General features: G+C 42.0%; 1 long non-coding RNA gene across 1 annotated transcript; it reads right to left on the reverse strand.

Moving 5' to 3' along the window:
- Positions 1 to 331: 331 nt before the first annotated feature.
- On the reverse strand, positions 332 to 27,751 carry LOC140735577 (uncharacterized). The gene is made up of 4 exons (XR_012100781.1): positions 27,395 to 27,751; positions 5,173 to 5,282; positions 3,207 to 3,404; positions 332 to 1,454 (listed from the first exon to the last, which is right to left on the reverse strand). It is a non-coding gene; the product is annotated as an uncharacterized lncRNA (long non-coding RNA).
- Between the last annotated feature and the right edge of the window lie 18 nt (positions 27,752 to 27,769).

A 27,769-nucleotide genomic window follows, 5' to 3' on the forward strand; every position in this document is an offset into this window, starting at 1 on the left:
CCTCCTCCCATAGATGCTGTCTGGCCTGCTGAGTTCTGCCAGCATTTTCTGTTTTTATTTATTTCCAGCATTTGCAGATTCACTCGTGTAGATTGTTTAGGTGTTTATTTGCAATGTAATTAGTTCAGTACAACATCATTAGCTGAAGGGCCATGTACTGTGTTGTACTATTCAAAGTAAATTCATTAACTAAGTACATCCATGTCACCACTTACAACCCTGAGATTCTTTTATTTTGACAAGCACAGTAAATACAAGAAACCTAACAGAATCATAGCAATGCCACACCCAACAGAGCAGACAACGAGCAATGTGCAAAAAAACCCTACAAACTGTAAAAGAAATAATAAACAATTGAACAAGTGAATAAATAAATAAACAATAAATAAATGAACACACAGGAAGATAAATAAATAAATAAGCAAGCAAACAATAAATATCAAGAATGTGAGATGAAGGGACTTTGAAAGTGACTCCAGTTCAATGGGAACAGTTCATTGATGGGGCAAGTGAAGTTATTCCCCTCTGGCTCACGATCCTGATGGTTGAGGGATAATAACTGTCCTTGAACCCGGTGGTGTGGGCCCTGAGGCTCCTGTACCTCCTTCGTGATGGCAACAGCAAGTAAAGAGTGTGTCCTGGGTGGTGGGAGTCACTGATGATAGAGACTGGTTTCCTGTGACAGCGCTCCTTGTAAATATGTTCAGTGTTGGTGGGAGGGCTTCACCCATGTTGGATTGGTCCATATCCACTATGTTTTGTAGGCTTTCCCATACAAGGACATTGGTATTCAATAGTTTATGCTCTATGTTTAATACATTCTTGGATTAGCCATCTGATGATTCAACGTCTGTTAACATTCTATGTCCTGACCCAGCCCCTGAGCTGACAAAGAAGCAGCAAACAATAGATGAGTCTGACATGTCTCTGTATAGCTGTTGAAGTGCTGCCAATGCTTCAGGATGGCCTGGAGATTCTGAGTACTGGACTATCCTACAAAATCCTACCAAAGCAATCCGGGAGGAAAATCATAGGAACACAAAAAGCTATATTTATTTCATTCCTTTTGAGTACTTTTGGCTATTTTCCTCTGAAATTATCAACTGTGGAAAGCTGGTTGACGTCCAGCTGAGAAGTGCAGCATGCTTCCTGCTGCAGTGGGAAAACAATGTACCGCGAGGTGGCTGTGTTGAACGACCAAAGCCAGGACGTGTAGGCGGTGAACTGCAAAGTGGGATGTCATGTGATGGAACATGTCCAGTCAGACTTGGCAACCTTAAGCCATTGGCAGATATGCAGTAGGTTCTCACTGTCTTTTGTTGCTGTTAGTCCAAGACAGAATTTAGGAGTTTCGAGTTTCTGTGAGGGCTCTCCCAATTTGCTGTTTAAATTATTTCTTTCATTGTCATCTTCTCAAAAATGGCTGGAGATGGATAATAAATGAAACATAGATCCTATAAAATTAATATAAAAAATAAGGTGGGAGATCAGAACAGTCACAAAAAATTCTAGTGAGAGTGCTTATGCTTCCTTGAATTATTGCTCAATAACACAGCATATATTAATCAACACAGAGGTTACACATGGAACACAAGTAAGTGTTATTATGTAGAACATTTGCCAACTTGAAAGATGTCAAAATAATTCCTGGCCTCTTTGGTACTACACAATTGTAGCGAACACTTAAACTGTAATGACAAAGAGTGGAACATATTGCACTTCACAAACTATTTGCAGACATCACATTACAGGTAACAAATATCAAAAGTATTTGACAAAGACTTTGTCTGAATCCTGATTGCCTGTCTCCCCCAAGCACAGAACACAAACTGTTCAAATACTCAAACCTTTAGTGAATAGTATCCAATATGCTCACGCTGTGTGACGGAAGACTGATATTTGTTTTCTACGACAGACCAACAAAGTGCTTATTTGTATAAATACTACTCTGAATAGAGTTTCCAAAATCCTATTGCATGCATTCCCTGATGCATTATACTCAGAATAACACATTTAATTGGGTGAATAATTTATGTAGTGAGTGGATTGTAAATCGATCCAGCAACTAAAGTTCCTTCTATCTGTTACAAAATAACATTAAGGTCTTCCTCTTCCTGAAACAGTAGATGTGTTGCATTGAGCTATAAAAAGAAAATTCCATTTCTCATGGAAAACCTTGTGTTTATAGTGAGGGTGGACATATCACATTCCTGTGTTCTTTGGCATAAGTAGGTTACTGTGGGTGGTTGGTCATTTTTCTTTCTATAACTTGGGGAGCTGGGTTAGAGCTGAGATTAGGAAGCACTATTTTGATTTTGTTTTATAAGAGTGATGATGACTGACTTAAAACCACTGTTCACACAATTTGTTTTCTGAAGGTTACTTCATTCTGATTTTCTTCACCTAGCCTACTCTCTTGGAAGTCGCAGGATTTCAGCTATCAGCTGCCCTCTAATCCTGTTGTCCTTCAGCAATGAAAGTCAACCTGGATTCCCACAGCCCATCATGGTGCAATGACATTCATTTGAAATATGCACATCTGGGTTTTATGGGAGCTTAAGATAAGACAGGAACGCTGGCTCGGTAGTTCCTGAGCTCCATTTACTGGCACCATTTCACAGTAAGATATGCTAACTGCCTCGTTGGATGGAAATAAAATATATCTTGGTACTACTTGAAAACAGAAAATTCACTGGCTGACATTTACCTTTCATCTAATACTCCAAACAAATGCTGCTTCGTGAAGCTTATTCTGTACAATGACCTGTTGCACGGGCACCTTCAAAAAATTCATGATTTTGTGAAGGCGCATATATAACAGGTGACTATACAGAATCACCTAACCCCACCTAACCCCATCCTCAGTCCTGAAGAAGGGTTTCCGCCCGAAACGTCAACTTTTTATTCACTTCCATGAATGCTGCCTGAGCTGATGAGCTCTTCCAACGTTTTGAGATCATTGCTTAGGATTTCCAGCAACTGCAGGAAACATCTTTGTAGTTCATTGTTTAATTGTCAGGCCAGTGAAATTGGACAGCAAGGAATAGATTAAATAAGTTTAAGGTAGGAATTCAAGAGAACAAACACAGAAATTCTATGTGACAGTCTGCGGTTTTTCCTGTGTTTTATCCTTACTGAAGAAATGCGGCCTTAAAAATAACACAATTGAAGAACAGTTGCAATAAGATTTTAAAAATTGAGCATACCTGATTATTTTTCACCTCTCAAAGTTGAATCCTACGTCCCTGTCATGAGAGGTGGAAATAAGTAAGGCTGGCCAACAGGCTTCTAGTGAACCCGTGTAGACCAATCCTCTGGATACAATGGATTACAGAAATATTGATGAACTCCAACCATACCTTGGATGGAGAAAGGAGGTCATCAAAGAGGTGCTCCATTGGAAGCTAAGGGCCCAAGAAGAAGAAAGGAAATACTTTTCAACAATCTATCTAAATCTTTTGGGCATTTTTACTGCTCATCTGATGTAGCAATTTTAATGTTGTCCTTCCATCCCTGTTCTTTGCTGTTTCCAATGGGCTTGACTCTGACTGGGCTCCTTCATCCGAGTCTTTTTTTCATGCGAGGACCTAAATGATGACTATCAAGAAGCTAACTCAGCCACATATGGAAAGTACCACACAATCCTCAAACACACAACCAGCGTAACTCAATAGATGCTATTCATCAGCAGATGTTTCCTGGTCCCACCCTTTTCAACTTCGTGCATGGTCACTGAAAAATAATGGCAATCTCTAGGTCAATTAACCCACCCAGAATCAGGGCTTGGAAGCAGATTTAACGGGCATCCTTACATCAGTTGCTGTTACCAGGGGGCAGAGTGTAGTGAAGCTCCGTGCTAAAGATAAAGATGCTGAAGGGGATAAGATTTGCAAAGTTACTATGGTTACGGTTACATAGGATGTAATTAATGGTTTTAATAGGAGTTATTTTTGTGTTATGGCAGTGCTGGAAACCAAAGAGTTCAATGGTGTTTTTTTGTTATCAATGAGGTCAAGGATATTTGAAGGGTGGAATAGAGGTCCATAAACAATATTAGCTTAATCTTGGGGGCAGCAGTTTGATGGGAATTAAATTGAAGGTACAGGATATGGCTCTCATGGACAAGGACAGTGAGGAGGTAAAAGTGAGGAGTGACATCAATTAACTTTGGAAAGTATATCTGAAGAATGCTGAATACCCTCTTCCTTTCAGTCCAAACTGGCCAAATTTCAGGTGCAGCCAAGTTATTAATTTAACAATTTGCTTATGTCCTCACCAAATAACGCAATGACTTTGTGACTGACACTTGGAACTGATAAGGAGGCACTATCTACTTCGTGAAAGATGCTGATTAAAGCTTCTGGGCATTATCTGCAGGAACCAGGACATCTAAAAATAGGTACATTTCAAGCTGATAAAATTCCCCTTTTAATAAAAGGAGAGAGGACACCTATTTTTCTGCACAATTAATGGCCTGTTCATGAAATGGCATGAATGTGAGATTTCAGTGATAAGATCTGGGACCTGAATTCCACAGAGGCTCCGCTGATCTCCTGCTGTTACTCTGACAGAAGATCAGTGCCCCCTGGGGGAACTTCATCTGTTCGTTAGCTGATTGCTAACTGGAGGAAACAGGGCAATTCACTTGTTTTTCATTAAAAATCTTCCAGAAGCTTTCAATAAATTGTATCTGCTTAAAAAGGATTTAATGGATGTACTCCTAAGCGTATATAGACCAGAATATGCTTACTCCCTCAGCCTTACAGGAGAAAAATTCATTTTATAATACATAAAGAAATGAAAGACAAATTATGTTCCTTTTCGCTCTTTAGTAAAAGGTCTGTAGTAAAAATAAAGATTTGCTTGTTGAATTCTCTGCTGTTGATCGGAATACACTTAACATTAATGTTCTTTGTTATTTGAGCTACTCTACCCATACAGCTTGTTAGGGCTGATGGAAATGAAATATTGTATAGGAAAGTCTGAGTATAAGTCAGTTCAGTGACAAGAGAAACCTATCCCATCAATCATGCCAAGTATGGTGTGGGAGATCCATCTGTCTTCCAGAGATCCAGCTATTCTATTGATACAAATCTCTTTTATATCATCTAAAATAAATATTATTTTAACAATTGTGTTGGGGAATTTCAAATTCTATGAATGGATGATTACCTGATGAAATTGTGTCTTTGTCCCTTTTGTTTTGTGATACATTGAAAGGATTGTACAATTGTAGCTGAAATTCAATTGTTCCACACCTGAAGCAAAGCAAATCAGAGATTCTGGAAAGTAAACAGAAATATAAATTATAAAGAGTCAAAGCAAGGCCAGATTTTTGGTGGATGTTGTCTGTTGAGAAGTATCTTGTTCTTTTAGCATTAAAATATTTTTACATAGACTGCTGTGATACAATACTAGACTAGTGACTTCAAGGTGATGAGTTCCAAAGTTCAAGGTAATAAATCTTGCCATTTACTGGTACCAAGAAATGGACCATGAAAATCTGCTAGCAAATTCCGAATGCTTTGTTAATGACCTTTTGGAAGAAATCCGGCTTGCTTGTGAACTTAGTTCAGCGAAATTTGACATTTTAGGCTCCTCATCTAAGCAAAGATGTGCAGGCATTGGAGAGGGTTCAGAGAAGGTTCACAAGGATGATTCCAGGAATGAAAGGGTTATCATATGAGGAATGTTTGATGGCTCTGGTCTGTACTTCCTGGAATTTAGAAGGATGAGGGGGGATGTCATTGAAACCTTTCAAATATTGAAAGATGTAGAAAGGATGTTTCCTATGGTGGGGGAGTCTAGGACAAGGGGGCACAGCCTCAGGATAGAGGGGTGTCCATTCAAAACAGAGAGGCGCAGAATTTTCTTTAGCCAGAGGGTGATGAATTTGTAGAATTTATTACTACAGACAGCTGTGGGAGGCCAGGTCATTGGGTGTATTTAAGCCAGTGCTTGATCGGTTCTTGATAGGACATGGCATCAAAGGTTACAGGGAGAAGACTGGTCAATGGGGCTGAAGAGGGGAAAAAAAAGGATCAGCCATGATTGAATGGTGGTGCAGACTCGATGGGCCAAATGGCCTTATTCTGCTTCTATGTCTTATGGTCTAATGATCTTATGGTCTTATGATGAGAATTCAGTGCTATGCTGCAAGTACCTCTTGTGCCACGTTCAAGAGGCAAAGAGGTGTACGGAGAAGGTATCTGGGGGTACTGAGAAGGAATCTATTTGGTCACTGATAAATTTCATTTACCCATATCTTTTAGTTCATAAAGAACACGAGGTAACTTTATGGAACAATGTTCAAATCATGGAAATACCTAATGTAATTTCCCAAAGATAAAGCAGGGAATAAACCAACAACGTAAGTCAAAGTAAATGGTATACATCTTTCTTATATACATTACAATAACTGGAGTTCTCATTGTCTTTCATTACAAGTGGTCTACATGCTGGATCTTTATGCTTCTCCTTTTTGAAACATGAACTGCTTCATTTCCTTTCTAAGGGATTACATTGTGTATCATCTAATTGTTTCCTTAGATGAAGCGGTTGGCTACTCAGTCAGCTGGCTCTCTGCCTGCCATCCGATGATGTCAGCATCCTCCTGATCTTTCATGTTATACAATCCTAGCCCCTGGATCTTGAACCACAACCAATGATATCTCAGTGACGTCAACCTGTCATCAAATTGAACTTCTGGCAAGACAAACAAATCAAGCAAGTTAAGAAGCAGTCCTGGCTTAAAGCAGAACAAGTTCTGTGGGGTTTCGCTAAACATACATTCAAGACAAGACTTGTTTAAAGTGCACATCTCTAGAAACATACACTCAGTGGCCGTTTTACTAGGTACCTCCTTTACCTAATAAAGTGGCTACTGCATGTGTATTCATGGTCTTCTCCTGATGTAGCCTATCAACTTCAAGGTTCGATGTGTTGTACATTTAGAGATGCGTTTCTGCCCACCACTGTTGTAATGTGTGTTAATTTGAGTTACTGTCACCTTCTTTTCTGCTTGGACCAGGCTGGCCATTCTCCTCTGACTTCTACTATTAACAAAGTATTTTCACCATAGAATTGCCACTTCGTTGGATTTTTTATTTTTGTTTTTCGCACCATTTTCTGTAACTCCTGAAGAGTTGTGTATAAAATCCCAGGAGATCAGCAGTTTCTGAGATACTCAAACTATTCCGTCTGGCTCCAACAATCAGTCCACGGTCAAAGTCACTGAGTCATTTCACCCCTGTCCTGATGTTTGGTCTGAACAAGAACTGAACTTCTGGACTTCTTAACTGCGTGGTTTTATGAGTTGCCGGCACATGGTTTTATGAGTTGCTGATTAGATAGTTGCATTATCGGCCTAATAAACAGGCCACTGAGTGGTATACTCAAGAAATATAGCAATTAGTATGTTGGTTCTTGAAGAGCTCTCTGACCATTTCAAATCAAGAGAATGCATTATTTTGACCATCTCAATAATCATTTCAAATATGGTTTTGTGTGCTCTGCTAAATGTCATTAGAACCACACTGAGCCCTTGATTCACACACAGCAAACCAGGTATGAATGGCAGATTTCCTCTCCTGAAGGGCATTACTGTATTGAATCAAACAGAGCTTTATGTCAAGCCGATGGCTTCGTGACCACCATTAGCAAGATTAAGAGGACATGTTTCATTTCTAGATTGACTACATTTAAACTCCACGGCTGTAATGAAGTGATTTGAACGTGGGCCTCTGAATCGCTAATCTAGTGGTTACCAGGGCAGTAAGATAACCGCTGTAGGGAACCTCTGTAACAGCATCATGGATGCCGTTATCAAAATGTTGCAAAATGTCAATCTGTCCTGTGGATTAGTGCAAATAAGAGTGATGATAGTTCCTGTTCTGTAGTTTGTTCCTATAATACATAACACTTATTTCTCCATGCACTGTGAGAACAGCACAGAGAATGTCTTCATCAGATCTGAACAAACTATTTAGGCATTGTGTCATTTTGCATCTTATTGAAACAATTTAATTTAAGCAGACTTTAGCAAATCACATCTCAGCCTGAATGTAGTGCCTATGATGGGCTACATATCTTTCTGTGGATTTCACTGACTCACCTCAGATCACAATCTTCAAAGATTTCTCTCTGACTTAATCAATTTTCTCATTTGCTGTTAATGTAAAGAGACTACTCCCCTTCTAGTCATTCATGATTCAGTCTATTTTGTCCTCTACCACTGTGGCAGAATCTCCCGTTGAGTCTGCCCTTGGTGATCCAATGCATGCAATTTTATTTTTTATATCTGAACCATTATGCTACTTTACAGTTGCAATTTGCATAAGATTCTCCAATTTGCTTTGAAATTGAATGCAGAAATATCATTTGCTTAAAAAGCTGTTAGTTTCCAAAGTCTTCATTTACTGACAAATTACTTTAGTAAAGCTTGGGAGATGCTTGGTGGGATTCTGTTCTTTGAGGAAGATGGGATTCCCTCTTTCTGCCCAGCTCATGGATGTCAGTCCGTATGCTGCTTCCTGAGGTCTTTTAGCCATGTGAAATGTTTCCCTGGTGACACTTAATGCAGCCAGGAGACCCTTCCTTTTCAGAGATACTGATTGCCATTACTTGGCAATAGAGAAGCCCAATTTTCTTCCTTGCCGTCTATCCCCCTCAAACAGTAATTCAGTCAATGAATAGTTCAGGGACAGGCAGCAACATCTGGGGACATTTCAATGAGGTCTCAATAGGGGTTTAACTAAATTCTTGGGCCCTTATGTGTGACGTGCTCGGTGACACCACAAAAAGATTGCTAACTGTTTTATACAGGATGGGCAATTGACTACTGTGCGTGGTTGCCCCAGATCATTTTCCAAAAATATAAAGGCCAAGTCTTCCATTGCTCTGAGCGACTCAACTCCAGGACAATAATCTAACAAAAGGGATGAATGGATTTTGCGGAAATATCTCAGCATGGTCTTCCCAATGGGTGTTTCTAGGATCTTCCCAAGACAAAATGAGTCCTCCTGTAACAAAGCTTTTCCCTCTCCAAGTCATGTCCACAACCAGTATTGTGAGTGTGTGTGTTTCTGAAATATTTTGTGAGCAATAAAAGCACTTGGCTTAATTAATCTTTCAGTCCTTTTAAGTAAAAGGAGACACCAACTCATAGTCTTGTACTGGTTTCATCTTTTGCAGATTAGCCTCAAGGGAAATGGGCTGCAGTATTGTTTGACTTCAGTTAATATAAATGGTTGCCTGCTTAAATACGAGTGCTATCTGGGCAGTATGTTTGAGTGTAAATATAGTTCTAGGCCATCTTGTTTATATCAGGGAGGGCAGTACCTCTTTATATGGTTATCATTGTTACTTGGTACCATTTGACTCCAACCAGGAATTCCATTCTGTAAGTTCACTCGTCCGTACAATTTGCATATCAGCTCACCTCCAGGTACATCTCACCATGTTTGCTTAATCTTTCGTTAGGGAAACTGGTGCAGTACAGTTTTACTGGGCTCAGATATCAGGTCTTTGGTTGGGTTTACAGAGAGTTCTTATCTCTGCACCCACAAGTTACGCTCTCGGGCAAGCTGACTTATATAAGACAGGGAGAACCATAAATGAGGATTTTTTAAATGTCAAAACGAAGTATTATTCATAATGAAACTATATAGAAAAGAAGAAATAGTTCTAAAGAAAACTTCCATATTCATGGTCATTACATTCAGCAGTGTAATGAAAAAAAACAAACATAGCACCATGCCACTGGTGCAACTACCCCCAGAGGGTGAATGCTTCTTTTCATGGTTTTTTACCCCTTCATGTGCAGTAGCAGAAGGATCTGGATTTGATCTTTACCCACCAAGCTTCTGCGTATCCCTCGGTAACTATTCCTGCAGTCTGCAGCATTCCCTTACCCTCTGTGCTGGAGGACCAAGAAGTTTCAGGTGGCGAAAAGGGCTTCTTTCACCAAGCTGATGACCTTTCAGCAGCACTTGATGTTTGTCTCTATGTGTCCACCCCCAGGAACAGGCTATAGATCAGTGAGTTCTCTGCTGGGGTGAACTGGAACATGGACTTGATGTCTGTCTCTATGTGTCCACCCCCAGGAACAGGCTATAGATCAGTGAGTTCTCTGCTGGGGTGAACTGGAACATGGACTTGATGTCTGTCTCTATGCGTCCACCCCCAGGAACAGGCTATAGATCAGTGAGTTCTCTGCTGGGGTGAACTGGAACATGGACTTGATGTCTGTCTCTATGCGTCCACCCCCAGGAACAGGCTATAGATCAGTGAGTTCTCTGCTGGGGTGAACTGGAACATGGACTTGATGTCTGTCTCTATGCGTCCACCCCCAGGAACAGGCTATAGATCAGTGAGTTCTCTGCTGGGGTGAACTGGAACATGGACTTGATGTCTGTCTCTATGCGTCCACCCCCAGGAACAGGCTATAGATTAGTGAGTTCTCTGCTGTGCAGCTGCTGGGGTGAACTGGAACATGGACTTGATGTCTGTCTCTATGCGTCCACCCCAGGAACAGGCTATAGATCAGTGAGTTCTCTGCTGGGGTGAACTGGAACATGGACTTGATGTCTGTCTCTATGCGTCCACCCCCAGGAACAGGCTATAGATCAGTAAGTTCTCTGCTGGGGTGAACTAGAACATGGACTTGATGTCTGTCTCTATGCGTCCACCCCCAGGAACAGGCTATAGATCAGTGAGTTCTCTGCTGTGCAGCTGCTGGGGTGAACTAGAACATGAACTTGATGTCTGTCTCTATGCATCCACCCCCAGGAACAGGCTATAGATCAGTGAGTTCTCTGCTGGGGTGAACTGGAACATGGAGCCTTACATCCACCTCCACGTCCTCTTTGTAAATCTGCAGTCTGCAAAGAGGTGGGTGACTGTCTCTTCCCAACTGTAGCAGTCCTCAGGACAGTGCGTGTTGGGGTTGACTTGTCATCTATACAGGTGGTCCGCTTCCACTGCTGGGAATGAGGCCAATGCTGGATGTACTTTTGGCCCCGTTCTCTGGGGATTCATGCATCAAGTCCTTGTAGACTCACTTCATCTTTGATCCTAGACAAACCGGAAGATGTTCAAGGTAATTACCAAAGCAAAGAAGTGGGGACACAGGCCACACCAAGTACAGAGCATATCACACCTGATAACAAAATTCTTTCCAGTTAATGACAGAGAACATCACTTCCATAGACCCAGGTTTTGTTTTAACGTCCAAATCTTCTCCAGCCAATTCTTGTTACATGTCTCACTCAGCCTCTCTGAAGCAGGCCCCCAGCACCTTCAGGTAATCGGATCTGACTGTGAAAGGCACCAGCTATCGAAGAACATGGTCTCACTCATCCTGCAGCCGGCTTGGCCCCCAATGCCAACTCAAAATGGTTGCAGATGCTGGTAGATCTATGATGGACCATGGACCGAGCAGAAGACAAGCTGTGTTCATGTGACTTGTGGAAGTGGATCGCACCACCACAACAGAAACACTATCATGAGCAGGCCCATTTTGGCCTAACCAACCATTCAGTTCTGTTGAGCGAAACGACACAACACATCATAAAATTATCATTATTATCTTGTGAAACTGCCCCTGGGCTAGTTGAGCTTCCTTTTTGTTCAACTGCTATAAAGCAGAGGTTGTCTAAGCAATCCCCTGGATGGCTGGCACTCACACTATCAAGGGAAGAAGAGGGAATGCACGGTAAACACTCGTTTTGTTTGTCACAATTTGTCATTTTGTCACAAGTGCGAGGCACGGGTGGACCCAAATGCAGAACACCAACACGTTTTGTAGCGTTAACAAAATAGAGTTTATTAATAGTTACAAGGAAAGTGGAGAAGCAAGGATTGTTCAGAGGGTAATCAAGGAGTGAGCAAAGCAGAAGTGGGAACAAGCATGGCTGGACTCAGACTCAGGCCCAGGACAGACTGGGACTCGGGACCCGGACTGGGACTGGGACTTGGACTCGGGACCCGGACTTGGACTGGGACTTGGAACTCGGGACCCGGACCCGGACTTGGACTGGGACTTGGACTCGGGACCCGGACTGGGACTGGGACGGACTCGGGACCCAGAATTGGACTCGGGACCCGGACTTGGACTGGGATTTGGACTCGGGACCCGGACTTGGACTGGGACTTGGACTCGGGACCCGGACTAGGACTGGGACGGACTCGGGACCCAGAATTGGACTCGGGACCCGGACTTGGACTGGGACTTGGACTCGGGACCCGGACTTGGACCGGGACTTGGACTCGGGACCCGGACTGGGACTGGGACGGACTCGGGACCCAGAATTGGACTCGGGACCCAGACTGGGACTGGGACTTGGACTCGGGACCCGGACTTGGACTGGGACTTGGATTCGGGACCCGGACTGGGACTGGGACGGACTCGGGACCCAGAATTGGACTCGGGACCCGGACTTGGACTGGGACTTGGACTCAGGACCCGGACTTGGACTCGGGACCCGGACTGGGACTGGGACTTGGACTCGGGACCCAGAATTGGACTCGGGACCCGGACTTGGACTGGGATTTGGACTCGGGACCCGGAATTGGACTCGGGACCCGGACTTGGACTCGGGACCCGGACTTGGACTGGGACTGGAACTCGGGACCTGGACTAGCAAATTGGAACTCGGAACACAGACTTGGAACTTGAAACTCGGAGTCTGGAGTTGGAACCTGGAACACAGAACACAGAGCTGGGATTCTTCAAACACAGAGCCGGGACTCTTCTTGGACACAGGACACAGAGCCGGGACTTTACCTTGGATACAGGACACAGAGCCGGGACTCCTCTTGGACACAGGACACAGAGCTGGGACTCCTCTTGGACACAGGACACAGAGCCGGGACTTTTCCTTGGACACAGAACACAGAGCTGGAACTCCTCTTGGACACAGGACACAGAGCCGGGACTTTTCCTTGGACACAGGACACAGAGCTGGGACTCCTCTTGGACACAGGACACAGAGCTGGAACTCCTCTTGGACACAGGACACAGAGCCGGGACTCCTCTTGGATACAGGACACAGAGCCGGGACTTTTCCTTGGACACAGGACACAGAGCTGGAACTCTTCTTGGACACAGGACACAGAGCTGGAACTCTTCTTGGACACAGGACACAGAGCTGGGACTTTTCCTTGGACACAGGACACAGAGCTGGAACTCCTCATGGACACAGGACACAGAGCTGGGACTCTTCTTGGACACAGGACACTGAGCTGGGACTCTTCTTGGACACAGGACACAGAGCTGGGACTTTTCTTTGGACACAGGACACAGAGCTGGAACTTTTCCTTGGATACAGGACACAGAGCTGGGACTCCTCTTGGACTCAGGACACAGAGCTGGAACTCCTCTTGGACACAGGACACAGAGCTGGAACTCTTCTTGGACACAGGACACAGAGCTGGAACTCTTCTTGGACACAGGACACAGAGCTGGGACTTTTCCTTGGACACAGAGCTGGAACTCCTCTTGGATACAGGACACAGAGCTGGAACTCCTCTTGGACACAGGACACAGAGCCGGGACTTTTCCTTGGACACAGGACACAGAGCTGGAACTCCTCTTGGATACAGGACACAGAGCTGGGACTCTTCTTGGACACAGGACACGAAGAGACAGTTCTTCACTCAGGGTAGAGGCAAACGGCCGGACCTACCCAGCGGAGGAGAGGACACGGGGAGACAAAACCACACAACGATAGACAGTTCTTTATCTTGACACAAAATGGCTCCAAGTAGCGGCAAACTCTCGACGCAGCCCAGGAACTACAGACAGCGGCTCTTGTCTCATTCCGGCGGGTTAACTTGTCAGACCTGGTCTGGCGAGGTAGCTTAGTGGCTCGCTCAGGCGAGGTAACTTAACGGGCTCTGGTGAGGAGAGGCGACTTAATGGCACTCGCTTTGGGGCGAAGACTTGACGTGATCCGACGATGTGACTTGGCTCGCTCCAGCAAGGTGACTTGCTTGCAATTGCTTCGGTGACATAAGGTGACATCCGGTGAAGATCTAGTGCCGAGTAGCTGTAAACCTGACACTAAATACTGTGCTTTTAATTAAAGTGCCCGAGAAACACAGGGAAACAAGGAATAAAGGAAAACCAGGAGTCAACGGTCCTGATCGTGACACAAACAAAGGAAATTTAATGGAACCAGGGAATGACCGATCAGGACTGTGACACATTTCCCATGTAAAAATAATCAAGCAAATAGCATTACAAAATTGGAGGAAGCATAAGAGGATTGAGATGGGACTGAAAAGGGGCACTTTATGAACTTGGATTTGTAACTGTAGTTGAACTGGCATGTTGGAATCTCAACATGCTGAATCTGCAATGGATCCATGAGAGACCTGTCTCTACTTGGACCACAGACATTTGGAAAGGACTGATAGACGTGTTGCAATTGTGTAAATGTAAAGTATTGCCCGTATACACTGAACACTGAGCTGATGAATACTGATGCCTTTAACTTTGATCACATTATTCCAGTTACAACTGCCACTATGAATTCTTCATCATTTTAAACTGTTATTATCAGTGCAAAACAATCACAGCTGTGATCTGAACAAGTTAAGTTTAGTTTCCAAATCAAGTCAGGACATATTTCACCTGTGTAATGTTATTTAATTCAATCACAGGATGTGAGAATCACTGGCATTGCCCATCCCTACATGCCCTAAGGGAAGCTCAAAGAGTGAACTGCTGCATTCTTTGTGGTCAACTGTTTCACACAGTGTTGTTGGGGAGATTGTTCCTAGATCTTGTCTGTGACCGACCGTGATATCTGTCCATTTCAGGGAAATATCAGACTTGGAGGTGGTGAATACTTCATGAGACTACTGCCTTGAAATAGAAACAGAAAAAGTCAGAAGCACACGTAATACCCTAGTAGTGATGTTACTGAAAATTTGTAGGGTATTTCATATAATGGATTTTCTGTAGAAGCATTGTGTTCCGAAGGCAGTGTTTGGGCTACTGTTAAAGATAAGGGAAGCTTAGGAATGTTGTGTCATCCAGTCAGGAGGGTGGAACTGGAAGGAGGTTCTAGAGAATGCTGGGGGAGAGATGGATACTGAGGTGAAGTCTTTTTTGGAAGGAGGTGGAGAAAGACGGAGCTCAAGAGAACGGGCTGTAGGATTCAATCTGGCGGGAATGTACGATCCGATGGAGCCCAAAGGGGATTTCTACTGGGGATCAGTGAATATGAGTTGGTGCAAAGAATACATCGGACACAAGGGCTTTTGGAAAATTTGAGCTCCACCTGTGCACATTTGTCTGTTAATTATAATGGGGCCTTTTGTTTTTTTCTTTCTTTGATAACTCTTTTGGTTAAGTTAACATTCATAAATATACTTTATAACTGTATGCAGTGTACGATCTGTTATTTCCTGTCGACAGGAATTTGCGTAACACAATAAAGCACATAGTATTCACACAAATCGGGGTGTGGGTGGGTGAGACCTCACGAGTTTGGCAGGAACCAAGTCATATCTACCCTAGACATTTGGAGTCTGAGAAAGATGGTTTCATTAACGCTGAGTCCGGTGGCTGCTAGTGAGGGGCTAACGAGTTGCACCTTTCGAGACGCCCGGTAAAAAGGGGCTTCACGCAGAATTTTCTAGAACGTTTCAGCATCTGCTCTTTTTATTTTCATTAACTGCTAGTCTTGCTCAAGAGATATACTTGTCGTGTGCTGATAGAGGCCTTGTTTGAGCCGTGGAGATGCATTTGGTGATGTTGTACATTAAAGCCACAGTGCAACAATGCGGGAGAGAGTGAGTGGCTAAGGATGTCAGCAGGGTGTTAGTCAAGAGCACTAGGCGGTCATGGCCATGCTCCCTCAACATTGTCTGATTTGCAATCTTCCTGGCAAAAGGAGAAACTTTCACCACACTTAACTTGTGCTTTCTGGGACAAAGCTTTGAGAAGTCGGGAAGTGAGTCACACATTAGCCTCGGATGTGCTTCGGGCAAATAGTTCACAGGCAGTTGTGTAGTCTGCGCTGTGGAGATGATGAGCTCTTTCCTCACATTCCTTTTTCTGTTATCCTTTGTAGATCCTTTCCCATTTCCTTTCTTCCACAGCTCTGCACCCTGCTGCTTTTTAGTGCACAGAGGCCACAACTGTCTCTTATTCAGCCACAATGTTGCTCCCAACAACACTAACCCTGCTTATTTTCTAATTTTTTGGCTTCAGTTCTACACCAACCCAGAACTTGGCTTCTGCAACCCTGTTCTATTACATTCTTGATGCAATAACCCAAATTTGGTTTCCAGATTCTTGGAATTTTATGGACACCAAACTGTTTCCAAACCAGACTGCTGTGTCTTTGTTCTACTGCTCAGCTGCTTAAAGTTTAACATAACATAAATCAACTGACAGACTTTACCCCTCACTCTGTGCCCACATCCGCACAACTGGCTCTTCAGTTGGAGACTCAGTCTGATCCCAAGAGAGATTTCCTCATTTCTGGTCTCTCCTGTATTTTTCAATTGCTCAGCATCTTATGCAGCCTTTACTACTGTTTTGTTCCATGAGGACAGCTGATATAGTGCTCCTGGTTTTCACAGTACTATGAGTTATATCTATGCCAGTTTATGCTGTGATATTGCACCACACACATCCTTCAACTAGCCCACAACACTCATCTCTGGAAGAGGTTCATGTAAGGTCCATGCTACCTCCACCCTACTTGCATTGACCTTGTCATACCAAGAGGCAGAAGCCATCAATCCTTCTTTCACCATGAAGTCAACAGAAAGAGAATGCATTCATTTTGGAATGGATGGGATGGGATGGAGTTCATCCTAGGATCCTGATGAAGCTGAGGGAAGAAATCACAGCAGGTCTACCTGCATACAGGCAGAGACTAAAGATCAAGGCTCCGGAGATTAGGACAATAGAGTTGGTAGCAGGAGGCAAAGGAGTGGCTATGGGTTAGCTTCAAGTAGGTGGACTGGGTCATGTTCAAGGACTCATCTGTGGATCTGAAAGAATATGCCATGGTTGTCATGGAATGTTTGCACTTGCATTGGTTGTTTTACTTTGCACAATGGTTGAATGCCCGCTAGGTGTGGTCTTTCACTGATTAGATCATGGTTATTATTCTACTATGGATTTATTGAGTATGCCTGCAAGAAAATTAATCTCAGGGATGTGTATGATGACAAATATGTACTTTGAAGATAAAGTGATTTTGAACTTTGAACATATATTTATAATAAGTATCGGTTTATGTCAAAGAGCTGGAGAGCAGTCAGTGTTGTCTTGATTATTAAAACAGGAGAAAGATCATATTCAAGTACTTAGGAGTGGCTTTTGTAGAGATTTTAATGCTTATTAATCACTTTAAGAATACCATTAATTTCCTTGTTAAGAACATAGTGCGTGACTTAAGAATGTGCAATAATCTCAGAGTAATAAAAACCAGCCATTTTACTGAATATAACTGTGTATGCTTGACTATTAATATAAGAATTAAATTTAAAAATGATTACAAAAGTCAACATTTGTGAATGGGAAACTGAATGGATCATTGTAAGAGAAGTAATCAGTCGAGTGTTCAAATGGGACATTTGTGTTTGATAAACCTCGTAACTATCTAAGAAAGTAACAGATATGGCAGTGGAAGCAGTGTATATGGACTTTTAGAAGTCCTTTTGTAGTTACTAGTGAAGAGTAAGGCTGGGACTTGGAGGACAAAATCATACTAGACAACAAACTGTTTGGAAGAGAGGAAATGGAGAACAGCAATTAAGGGTAGTTTCTCAACATGATTTAAAGGACTGAACAAAATATTTTGTTTTAGCCCTGGAGAATGTGAAATTAAAACCTGTAGCTAATTCGAAAATAGGAGGCAAAGTTATTTATTCAGATCAATACAAGTCAGGGTCAATGACAGAATGGGCTGTAATTAAAGACTAACAATGGTGTGAAACATAGTAAATGACAAATGATGGAGTTTGGGTGCAGTGGAAATACAAAGGCACCCCCACTGGTTGTTAAGCTTCTTTAAAAATAGCTAAAAAAGGTTAAGATTCAAGATTGTTTAATGTAATTTCCAGTACACAAGTGTAAAGGAGAATGAAATGATTGTTATTCCGGATCCAATGCAGCACAAAGAAACACGATAAGATAAAGAAGTCAATAATAAAAAAAACCCAAAATAAATGTGAATACGTTAGACAGCTTCTAGACATAGATTGATTGAATGTCCATGAAGTGGCTCTAGGCACAGGAGTGATTGACAGGAAATGATAAAGTAGTGGTGACGGGAGGGCGGAGTTGTGAAGAATTGTGTTCATGGGTGGACATGCTGATCTGCCTCACTGCTTGGGGATAGTAACTGGTGGTCCTGGCATGGGTGCTAAGTAGCCTCTTCCATGATGGGAGTGAGACTGACAGTCCATGGGCAGGGTGGGTTGTACCCTTCATGATGTCATTGCCTGTTTTCTGGCGCCTTTCTGTATATATGTCCTTGATGGCGGGTAGGCTTCGTCTACCCAACGTAGAGCCTTCCTGTGCATCTGGAGAAGGATGAGAGTATACTGCATATATACATCGTCCAGTTCCCTTCAGCCTCCTCAGAAGGTAAAGGCATTGCTGAGCTTTCCTGATTGAGTGGAATGTGTTCTGGGACCATGAGCAGTTCTGGGAGATGTGCAGTCCCAGGCGTTTGAAACTGCTTGCAGTTCCCACTGCTGTGCCACTGATGTAAAAAGAGGTGCGAGTGGTACGAGTTCTCCTGAAGTCGATAACCACGTCCTTTGTCTTGCTGACACTGAGGAGAAGGTCATTTGCTTGACACCAAGTCTCAAGCTATTCCACCTTGACTCTGAGGCCATATCATCACTGTTGATGATGAGCCCCACTACTGTTGTGTCATCAGCAAACTTGGCAATGTGATTACTCTGGTGCTTGGTCATACAGGTGTGTGTGAGCATTGTGTAGAGCAGTGGGCCCAGCAAACCAACTGTCTGAGCTCTCGTCATCAGGAACTCCAACACTCACTTGCACAGTGATGTATTTAGACTGAAGATTAAAAATTTGTTCACCAAACTCTGTGGGATAAAAGTGTTGAATGCCGAACTGAACTCCAGAAGCAGCATTCTGACCTAAGTTTCCTTGTTTTCTAGTTGTGTCAGGTCATCTGTCGTGGGTGTATGGCATCTGTTACAGAGTGGTTCTGTTGTTAAGCATATTGGTGGAAGACATAAAGCAAGTGGAGACACAACCTGGATGAGTGAAGTGTTGAAGATATCAGTGAACTGGTGTGCACACTGCTTCAGTACTCGGCCTGGGTGTTGTCTGGCTTGGCTGCTTTACGGGGATTGATCCTCTGCAGAGTCCTCCTCACTTCTGCTGCTGTTACTCACAGTGGTTGCTCACCTGGGAAGGGGTTAGTTTTTGCGGCCTGCATTGTGCTGCACACCTCGAAGTGTACATAAAAGTTAAGAGTGTCAGGGAAGAAGGCATGACTGGTACAGTTGACACTGTTTTTCCTTTTTTACTTGGGTAGTTAATAATGCCGTTGGCCCCCGGCCACATATGCCAGGGTTTGTCTTATCTGATAGGAGTTCCTGAATTTTCTTGTGCACAGACAGTCTTTGCCTTCTTGATGCCTCAGGTGAGATTTGTCCTGCCTGCTTTGAGAGCTGTTCTGTCTCTAGACTGGAAGGCAGTGTCCCAGACTTATAGTAGGGGGCATGTGTGTTCAGCCAGGGCACCTGTTTGGGCCATGAGATGACCGTTCTTGAGATAGCAATGTCACCTACACACTTACTGACATAGCTGGTGACAGATGAGGTCTGTTTGTGTTGACCTCCTTGAACATCTACCAGTTAGTCCATTCAAAACAGTCCTGAAGCATAGGAGGTCGCTTCATTAGGCCATGCAATGATGGTCCTTCTGTCTGGTTTCAGTTGGTATGCTGGGTTTAACATTATGGGGATGTGGTCAGAGAGGCCAAGATGAGGGCATGTCTGTATAAATGTGGTCCAGTCTGTTTGTTCCCCCAGCAGCCATGGTGACGTGTTGGTGGAACTTGGGTAAAATGTCCTGCAGGTTAACATGATACTTGTTTTATAGAGTGCTAATGATACTGTAAAGCTCTCTCAATGCATCCTTGGCATTCGTGCTCAGGGGATGTAGACTGCAGTGATGAACGTAGCAGTGAACTCTAGAAATATAAACAACAAAAGGAAATGCTGATGCTTCATAAAACTTTACAGGATGTAACAATTCCAAGAACCATGAGAATTATGGATTATCACATAGATAAGGAGGAGAAGTTTATCTTTAATCACTACCAGTAGGCACAAGCAAGGGAAAATTTACAGAAGCCTATTAAACTATTTATCTACAAGTAGAATCAGAGAAGCACGTAGCAGAGATACAGGCCCTTTTGACCTCAGCTCATCCATGCCAACCATGATGCCTATCTACATTAATCCCATTTTCCCATAAGAAGCCTGCATCCCTCTACACCGTTCCTATCCAAATAGCTTTTAAATGCCGTAATTGTATCTTCCTTCAGCATCCCATCTGGCAGCTTGTTTCCAATATTCAACTGGAAAAAACACCTATCGCTCAGGTCTCCATCTTTGACATTTGCCCTAGTAACCTGCTTCATTCTGTGCAGTCTATTGACTAGGTTTATTTCTGTCCTGTGATGTGACCGGATCATAATATAACTTATTAGTTATATAATATAACTTATTAGTTATATAATATAACTTATTATATAACAGCTGTGTTGTGTGTGTGTAGTGCAAAAAATAAGCAAAAAAGTGAGGTAGTGTTCATGGGTTCATTGTCCATTCAGAAATCTGATGGAAGAGAGGAAAAAGGAAAAAGCTGTTCCTGTAACATTAAGTGTGTGTCTTCGGGCTCCTGTACCTCCTCTCTAATGGCAGTAATGAAAAGATGCATTCAGTACTCTAATCAGCTTTATAGTCTTGGAATACTGTGAATACTATTGATGTTTTCTGCAAGTCAGATTCCAGTGGACAGCACAACTCTATCATTGTTTCCCTGACAAAGAGCAGCCTGAAACACTATTGTTCTAGGATGCTCAGTCTTCAATTGCCCTGGTCTTTCCATGTGATTTTGTGGACTATGTTGGGTTTAAGCAGTTTACCTCTGATCACCCTGCCTTATACAAATAAACAGCAGTTATTCAGTATCTGTGATGAGAACAACTATGTTTGGGACATTTTGCAGTCAAGAATACAAGGGCTTGGCTTGGTTGGAGGATCAAAAAGTTAAAAATTTGAAACAAGATCTCAGTCGAGCTCGATCTACTTCCAATTTTGAAGGAGCTGGGACAAACAACAAAACATTTTGTGCTCCATTTTTACAGGATTTCTCTCTCTTGTTAACATCACTCAGTTTTTTGGGAACGGGTCTCAGCTGGCAGAAGAAACCAGAAAGGCTAAAAGCCTTTACTTCGCTGCTGGTGAAACGGGAAAAATGTCTTTCCCCAGTACAACAGGCATATCCTTTAAAAACTGCACCCCACAACCTCTACATTATCCTATCCATGCAGCATCAACCAGTCCTTACTCATCTCATAGAACTACCTTCCTCAATAGGGCTAGTTCCATTCCTGCAGCTCAGAACACAGTATCTCCATATGGACATAAAGGAGAAGGTTATCACCTTTAGGAGAAATTGCATCACTTACTCACACCCTTCTTTACATTGGTGACACAGCAGTGGGAGTGCAAGCAGTTCCAAATTTCTGAGAGAGAGCACATCTGGCACAACTTCCCAGAACACAGTATACGCAATCAAGAAAGCTCACCAATGCCTCCACTTTCTGAGGAAGCTGAATAGAGCTGGACTAAGCACATCAATACTTATGTCATTCTACAGTTGTGCAACAGAGAGGATCCTAACAAGTTGCATCATTCCACTTCACTTCATCATTGAAATCTTCCCACAACTTATGGACTCACTGTCAAGGGCTCTTCATTTCATGATCTCGATATGGATTGCTTGCTTGCTTATTTATTTATTGTTATGATTTCTTCCTTTTTGTAATGGCATAGTTTGTGTCTTTTACACACTGGTTGAATACCCAAATTGGTGTGGTCTTTCATCGATTGTATTGTGGTTATTATTCTATTATTGATTAATTGAGTATGCCTTCAAGAAAATGAATACCAGGGTTGTATATGGTGACATATATGGACTTTGATAATAAATTAACTTTGAACTTCATTATGGAAAGTACACTACAGCAGACAGGAAGGCTCTACAACAGGTAGTCAAAACTGCCCAATGCATCACTGGCACCAGCTTACCCAACACATCTATAGAAAGGTGCCAGAAAAAGGCCAGTAACGTCAGAAGGATCTCCACGACCTTGCTCATGGGCTGTCTGTCTCACTCCTTTGCCTAGCATCATTTTATGGACATACAGTTAATCTATGTATATAAGCTATCTTATATTTATATATATATATATATATATATAAGGATAAAATTTGATGGGAGCGATAACAAAGCAGATGCTCATCGAATGTAAAAAATCTCAAGAACCAAAGTAATAGGGAACAAATTGCAGAGACAGAAGGAAATGAAAACTGCATAGTACAGTGACTGGTAAAGTAGAAATAAACTTTATGCAAGTGGCATAAACTTTCAGCAGCACATTTTCTGGAGGGAGAAAACTGGACAATACTAAAACTGACCAAAACATGTGCACTCTGTGGGGCTAAGTGGTGGTAAAGCACAGGGACATGTGGTCAGAGGCATGGAGTTGGAGAACTGTCTATGTGTGTGAGTGGGTGGATGGGTGGGTTAGGGGCTTGTTCCGCTGTTGTGGTTTTGTTTTGTTGTTGTTATTGCCTGCTTTGATCTGCTGAACATTGTGGACATATTATGGTGGTGCCAGAATGTGTGTCAATAGCTGCAAGCTGCCTCTCACCACCCCCCCTTCCCCCCCCCCCCCGTACATCCTTAGGTTGTGTTGGTTGTTAATGCAAATATCACGAGTCACTTTATTTTGATGTACAGTACACAGGATAAATAAATAAATCTGAATCCCTGTATATCAATCTTGGCCTCTGCTATCTCCTCCCAGGTATCCTGTGACCATAGAGGACCCTACTCGCTCCCATGATTATGTACTCCCTATGATACCCCCATTCTAGTTCTGCCAAACTTTTCTCAACACTTCCCATCATTGCTATCTCTAACTATCATAAAACATACCTAATGTTTGTCTGCATGCTCCTCTGAAACCAGTCCAGTCCAACAGGTTCTGAGTCTAGTTTCTGGAAAGGGAATCGTTCTAACAATCATTGAATGACACAAAGAGATCTAATTATCAATCCATGATTGGAGTCAGTCACTTGGAGGAAATTTTCAAAAGTAATTGGAAATTTAATGTTACTCTTATATTCACAGGAAGTCTGTTGAGATCTGGAGTATTGGATATGAAAATACATTGAAAAGCAGAATGGAAAACAACATTCTATGAGAACAAAGAGAATGTTCACTGAAAATCTATGCTTGACATACTTTCAGTACCTTAGTCATGACATCATTACTCTGCATGTAAATGAATTAAAATAGCACAATCACCTTAAGCACTGTACAATTTCAAATCTCAGTATGTAATGTAGAAGTGTAATGTGTGTTAAAATACAGTACCACAGAATTTCTCTGCGGTAAACTAACTCCAGTATTTATTTCAGTTCCAATACTGGATAAATTTAAATTGCATTTATTTTTCAGGAGCAAAAAAATAGTGGCATATTGTTGAATTTTTGAGACAAAATTTTAATTTAGTGATCTGGCATTTTATTTGGCTCTATGTTTGAGGTGGCCTGTTGCTTTGCACCATTCCTTCTGTTGTAATTGAAAAAGTAATCTAAGTTTCACGTCACATCTCGGCATGATCCAGAATTATTGGACTGGGGATATCTGGAAACCTTCTGCAACGCCAACGTATCAGTCAAAAACAGAGAAAGAAGTTGACACAGAAGCAATTTACAGGGCAGATATCATACAGAGATTGACAGCATCCACAATATCATGCAATTATTTAAGACCTGTAATGAGCACTCACACAAAATAATGTGAAAACATAAGAGTATATACTCAAATGGGAAATTTAATAATTTGAAAGTGAACGGCAATTTATTTTCATCGCTTTTCACAAAGACTATCAAAATATCTCAGGACAAGTCCTTTCTTTTACACTAAGTTATTATCACTGGGAATGTTCGTTCTGAACAATTGGTGGATCTATATTAAACTGTCCATTTCAAGGTAGAGTTGGGTACAGATATGTAAAGGAAAAAATCTGCACATCCCTGGGTAAACAGCAAGACTGTATCACCATTGGAATGGCTTTTATAAAGCATTACAATGGGCAGAATGGGCTCCTATTCCATATGAGGCAATGATCTTTGCCTCTCAATGCTGTCGGAAGGTGGTGCCGGAGTCCTGGGTCTTATGCAAGGTTTAATTGACGTGGTTTGTGGATTGGACTCTGTAGTTCATCTTATGATGGTTTCTGATCGCTTCTTTTTTGGTTACTATTTTGTGCAATATTGATTGGGGTAGATAATGAATGACACAGCACTAGAATAGACTGAACTGAACTGAATAAGCCTGAACTGTATTTCACTTTTTTTTTTGCTGTTCGCACGATTCTGTTGGAACGTAGTGGAGGTGGTTAATGTGCTTCTTTGAACGGGCTATATAGTTTTCTTTGTTTCAGGACTGTAAGTGGGAAGTCGAATCTCAGGGTTGTATACTGCCTACATATTTTAATAATAAATTTACTTTGTATCTTTGATCACGCAAAGACTGAAAATTCAGCAAGAACTACTTAACATCATTGATGGACCATAATTCACCCTAAAATGCTTTACTGAACTCTTGTGATATATACCACAATCACCTCTGGTACATTTCATACTCTGTGTCTGCTGGTATTTCAATAACTGAGGACAAAGGAAACGGAATATGTGTAGGGAAGATACAGAAGGCTCCCTGGTTTATTTCAAAATAGTGCTAAAAGATACCAGAAGTGTGATTCAGCATTCAAACCTCTGTTACTGGCCTAAATGTTCTCCCAAAAACTGTACAAACTCCAGGCCAAAGATGTAATCTGAAATTGCCAAAATTTTGTCTGTATCCTAATGTTTTTTTTTTATTGCATGTAAGAACTTTGGCAGAGAGTTAAGAGTAACAAAAGCCATCCAGAGAATCTGTTTTCCTCATCAGATGCAGAGATTTTATCCAGGAATGCCAGAGAAAGAAAATATTGGTTTTATCTAAGAAAGTAATAAATTGCTTACCATACTTAAAGTTTTAAAGCTTTATATTTATTCTGTGCAGGTTATATTATAGATTCAAGAATATATCCATACTTCTGTCATGGTTTCTTTCTGACAAGTTAAATTCTCCAAATCAGGTTTACTACCACTGGCATGTGTCGTGAAATTTGTTAACTTAGCAGCGGCTGTTCAATGCAATACATAATATAGAAGAATAAATAAATAAATTACAGTATATGTATATTGAATAGATTAAAAATCATGCAAAAACAGAAATAATCTATATTAAAAAGTGAGGTAGTGTTCATGGGTTCAATGTCCATTTAGGAATTGGATGGCAGAGGGGAAGAAGCTGTTCCTGAATCACTGAGTGTGAGCCTTCAAGCTTCTGTACCTCCTACCTGATGGTAACAGTGAGAAATGGGCATGCCCTGAGTGATGGAGGTCCTCAGTAATGGATGCTGCCTTTCTGAGACATCGCTCCTTGAAGATGTCCTGGCTACTTTGTAGGCTGGTACCCAGGATGGAGCCAACTAAATTTACAACCCTCCGCAGCTTCTTTCGGTCCTATGCAGTAACGCTCCCCTCCATACCAGGCAGCGATTCAGTCTGGCAGAATGCTCTCCACAGTATATCTACAGAAGTTTTTGTTGGCATTTCAAAGCTCTTCAAACTCCTAATGAAGTATAGTCGCTGACTTGCCTTTATAGCTGCATTGATATGTTTGGACCAAGTTAGGTCCTCAGAGATCTTGACACCCAGGACCTGCTCACTGTCTCCAGCTCTGATCCCTCTATGAAGATTAGTACATGTTCCTTTGCCTTACCCTTCCTGAAGCTCACAGACAGCTCTTTCATCTTACTGACATTGAGTGCAAGGTTATTGCTGCGACACCATTCCACTAGTTGGCATATCTCACTCCTGTACGCCCTCTCATCACCATCTAAGATTCTACCAACAATGGTTGTATCATCAGCAAATTTATAGATGGCAATTGAGCTATGCCTAGCAGTCATGGATATAGAGTGTAGAGCAGTTGCCTAAGCACACTTGTCTGAACTCATGTCAGAGAGCCTGCAAAATGAAAACATTTACCCTGGTGGATGGGTTGAATTTGATCCCACCTCTCAAGAAGTGAGAGAATATTGTGTAACCAGCTCTATTCGATTTCCTTTTAACGATGAAAGTTAGATACCTAATAACCCTTTTCTCCATTCCTTGCTGTTATATAGCTCTTCAAAGCTCTTAAGAATTCCACTAAAGATGCAGTTTTATTTTGTAGCTTTTTGATGAATATTTCTTTCACTCAGAATGTTTCTTTCCATCAAGACAGATATCAGTAGCTGTTTAAATATTACAGAATTCAAGCATCCAGGATTTGTGTAATAAGTTGAGGTAAACTATAAGCCATAACCTTATAGAAGAACTAAATGACCAGCTCCTGCTTCACTTTCTTATGTCATTTCCATGATGTTTATGATGTTTCTTGCAGCTTCCTTTACTGTCAGTTTTGTTTCTGCTGAGTTCGTTGCAATTGAGTGGAATTTTACAATGATCTGTTTACCTCACAACTTAATTTCCCCTGGTGCATTCCTTGATCCCTGTACTGAACTACTCTTACTCGTATGCCTTATTTTAATGGGCCTTGCAAACCAACAGTCTGATCAGTTGTGCTTATGGTTAATTATTTCAAGTGCAGAGTAAGTGTTTTAAGCAATGAAAACTTCGACTTAAAATTACTGGTATTATCAAACAGGCTGTCCTTTCCCTTTACTTCAAGCCATTTCTCTGGTTAAAAGGAGCTCTGAAAAGCTCCTAACAAAGATTTGGAGCACTAGCACTGACCCTTTGTACAAAGGATTCAGTTACTTGACGAAGGAATGTCTGCAATGCTTTTGGAGCTGTTGTGCTTGAGTACACCAGGTTGTTTTGGTTTTGTGTCTTACAGCAACATACCAAGTTAGGGAGTAACTTATACATCTTCATGTTCTAGCTGCTGGCTATGAAACTGAAGTGTTGATTGAAAAGCAGTGGTTTTAAGTGTCTGCTAGTCATGTGCACATGGACTCACCTTTACAGAATTTATTGTGGCTCGTCCTTCAGTTTCAGTTCTCTCTAGAAAACGCTGACTGTTTAGTTAGTCTGCAGAAGCATAAGCATTGTGCTGCGGGACTGTTCCACAGTGAGCAATGTCAAACTGAATTGAGTACTTACTCCTGTAACAAGCACTTCATAGCAATATGGATCTGGGCCAACTCCTCACATTAAGGGAAATGGAGAACTTCCTGGCCCGAGTGCTCACGTACACATGTGTATGCGAATGACATCATCGCGAAAGATAACTTTGGTAGTAATTTTAATCCAAAATGAACAAGTCACTACTTATCTACTCAGTTCAAAAACCTCCAACCTCCATCTCTATAACATTGCAGACTCCCACGCCTTC

The sequence above is a fragment of the Hemitrygon akajei genome, chromosome 11, assembly GCF_048418815.1.
Source record: "Hemitrygon akajei chromosome 11, sHemAka1.3, whole genome shotgun sequence".
NCBI lineage: Eukaryota > Metazoa > Chordata > Chondrichthyes > Myliobatiformes > Dasyatidae > Hemitrygon > Hemitrygon akajei.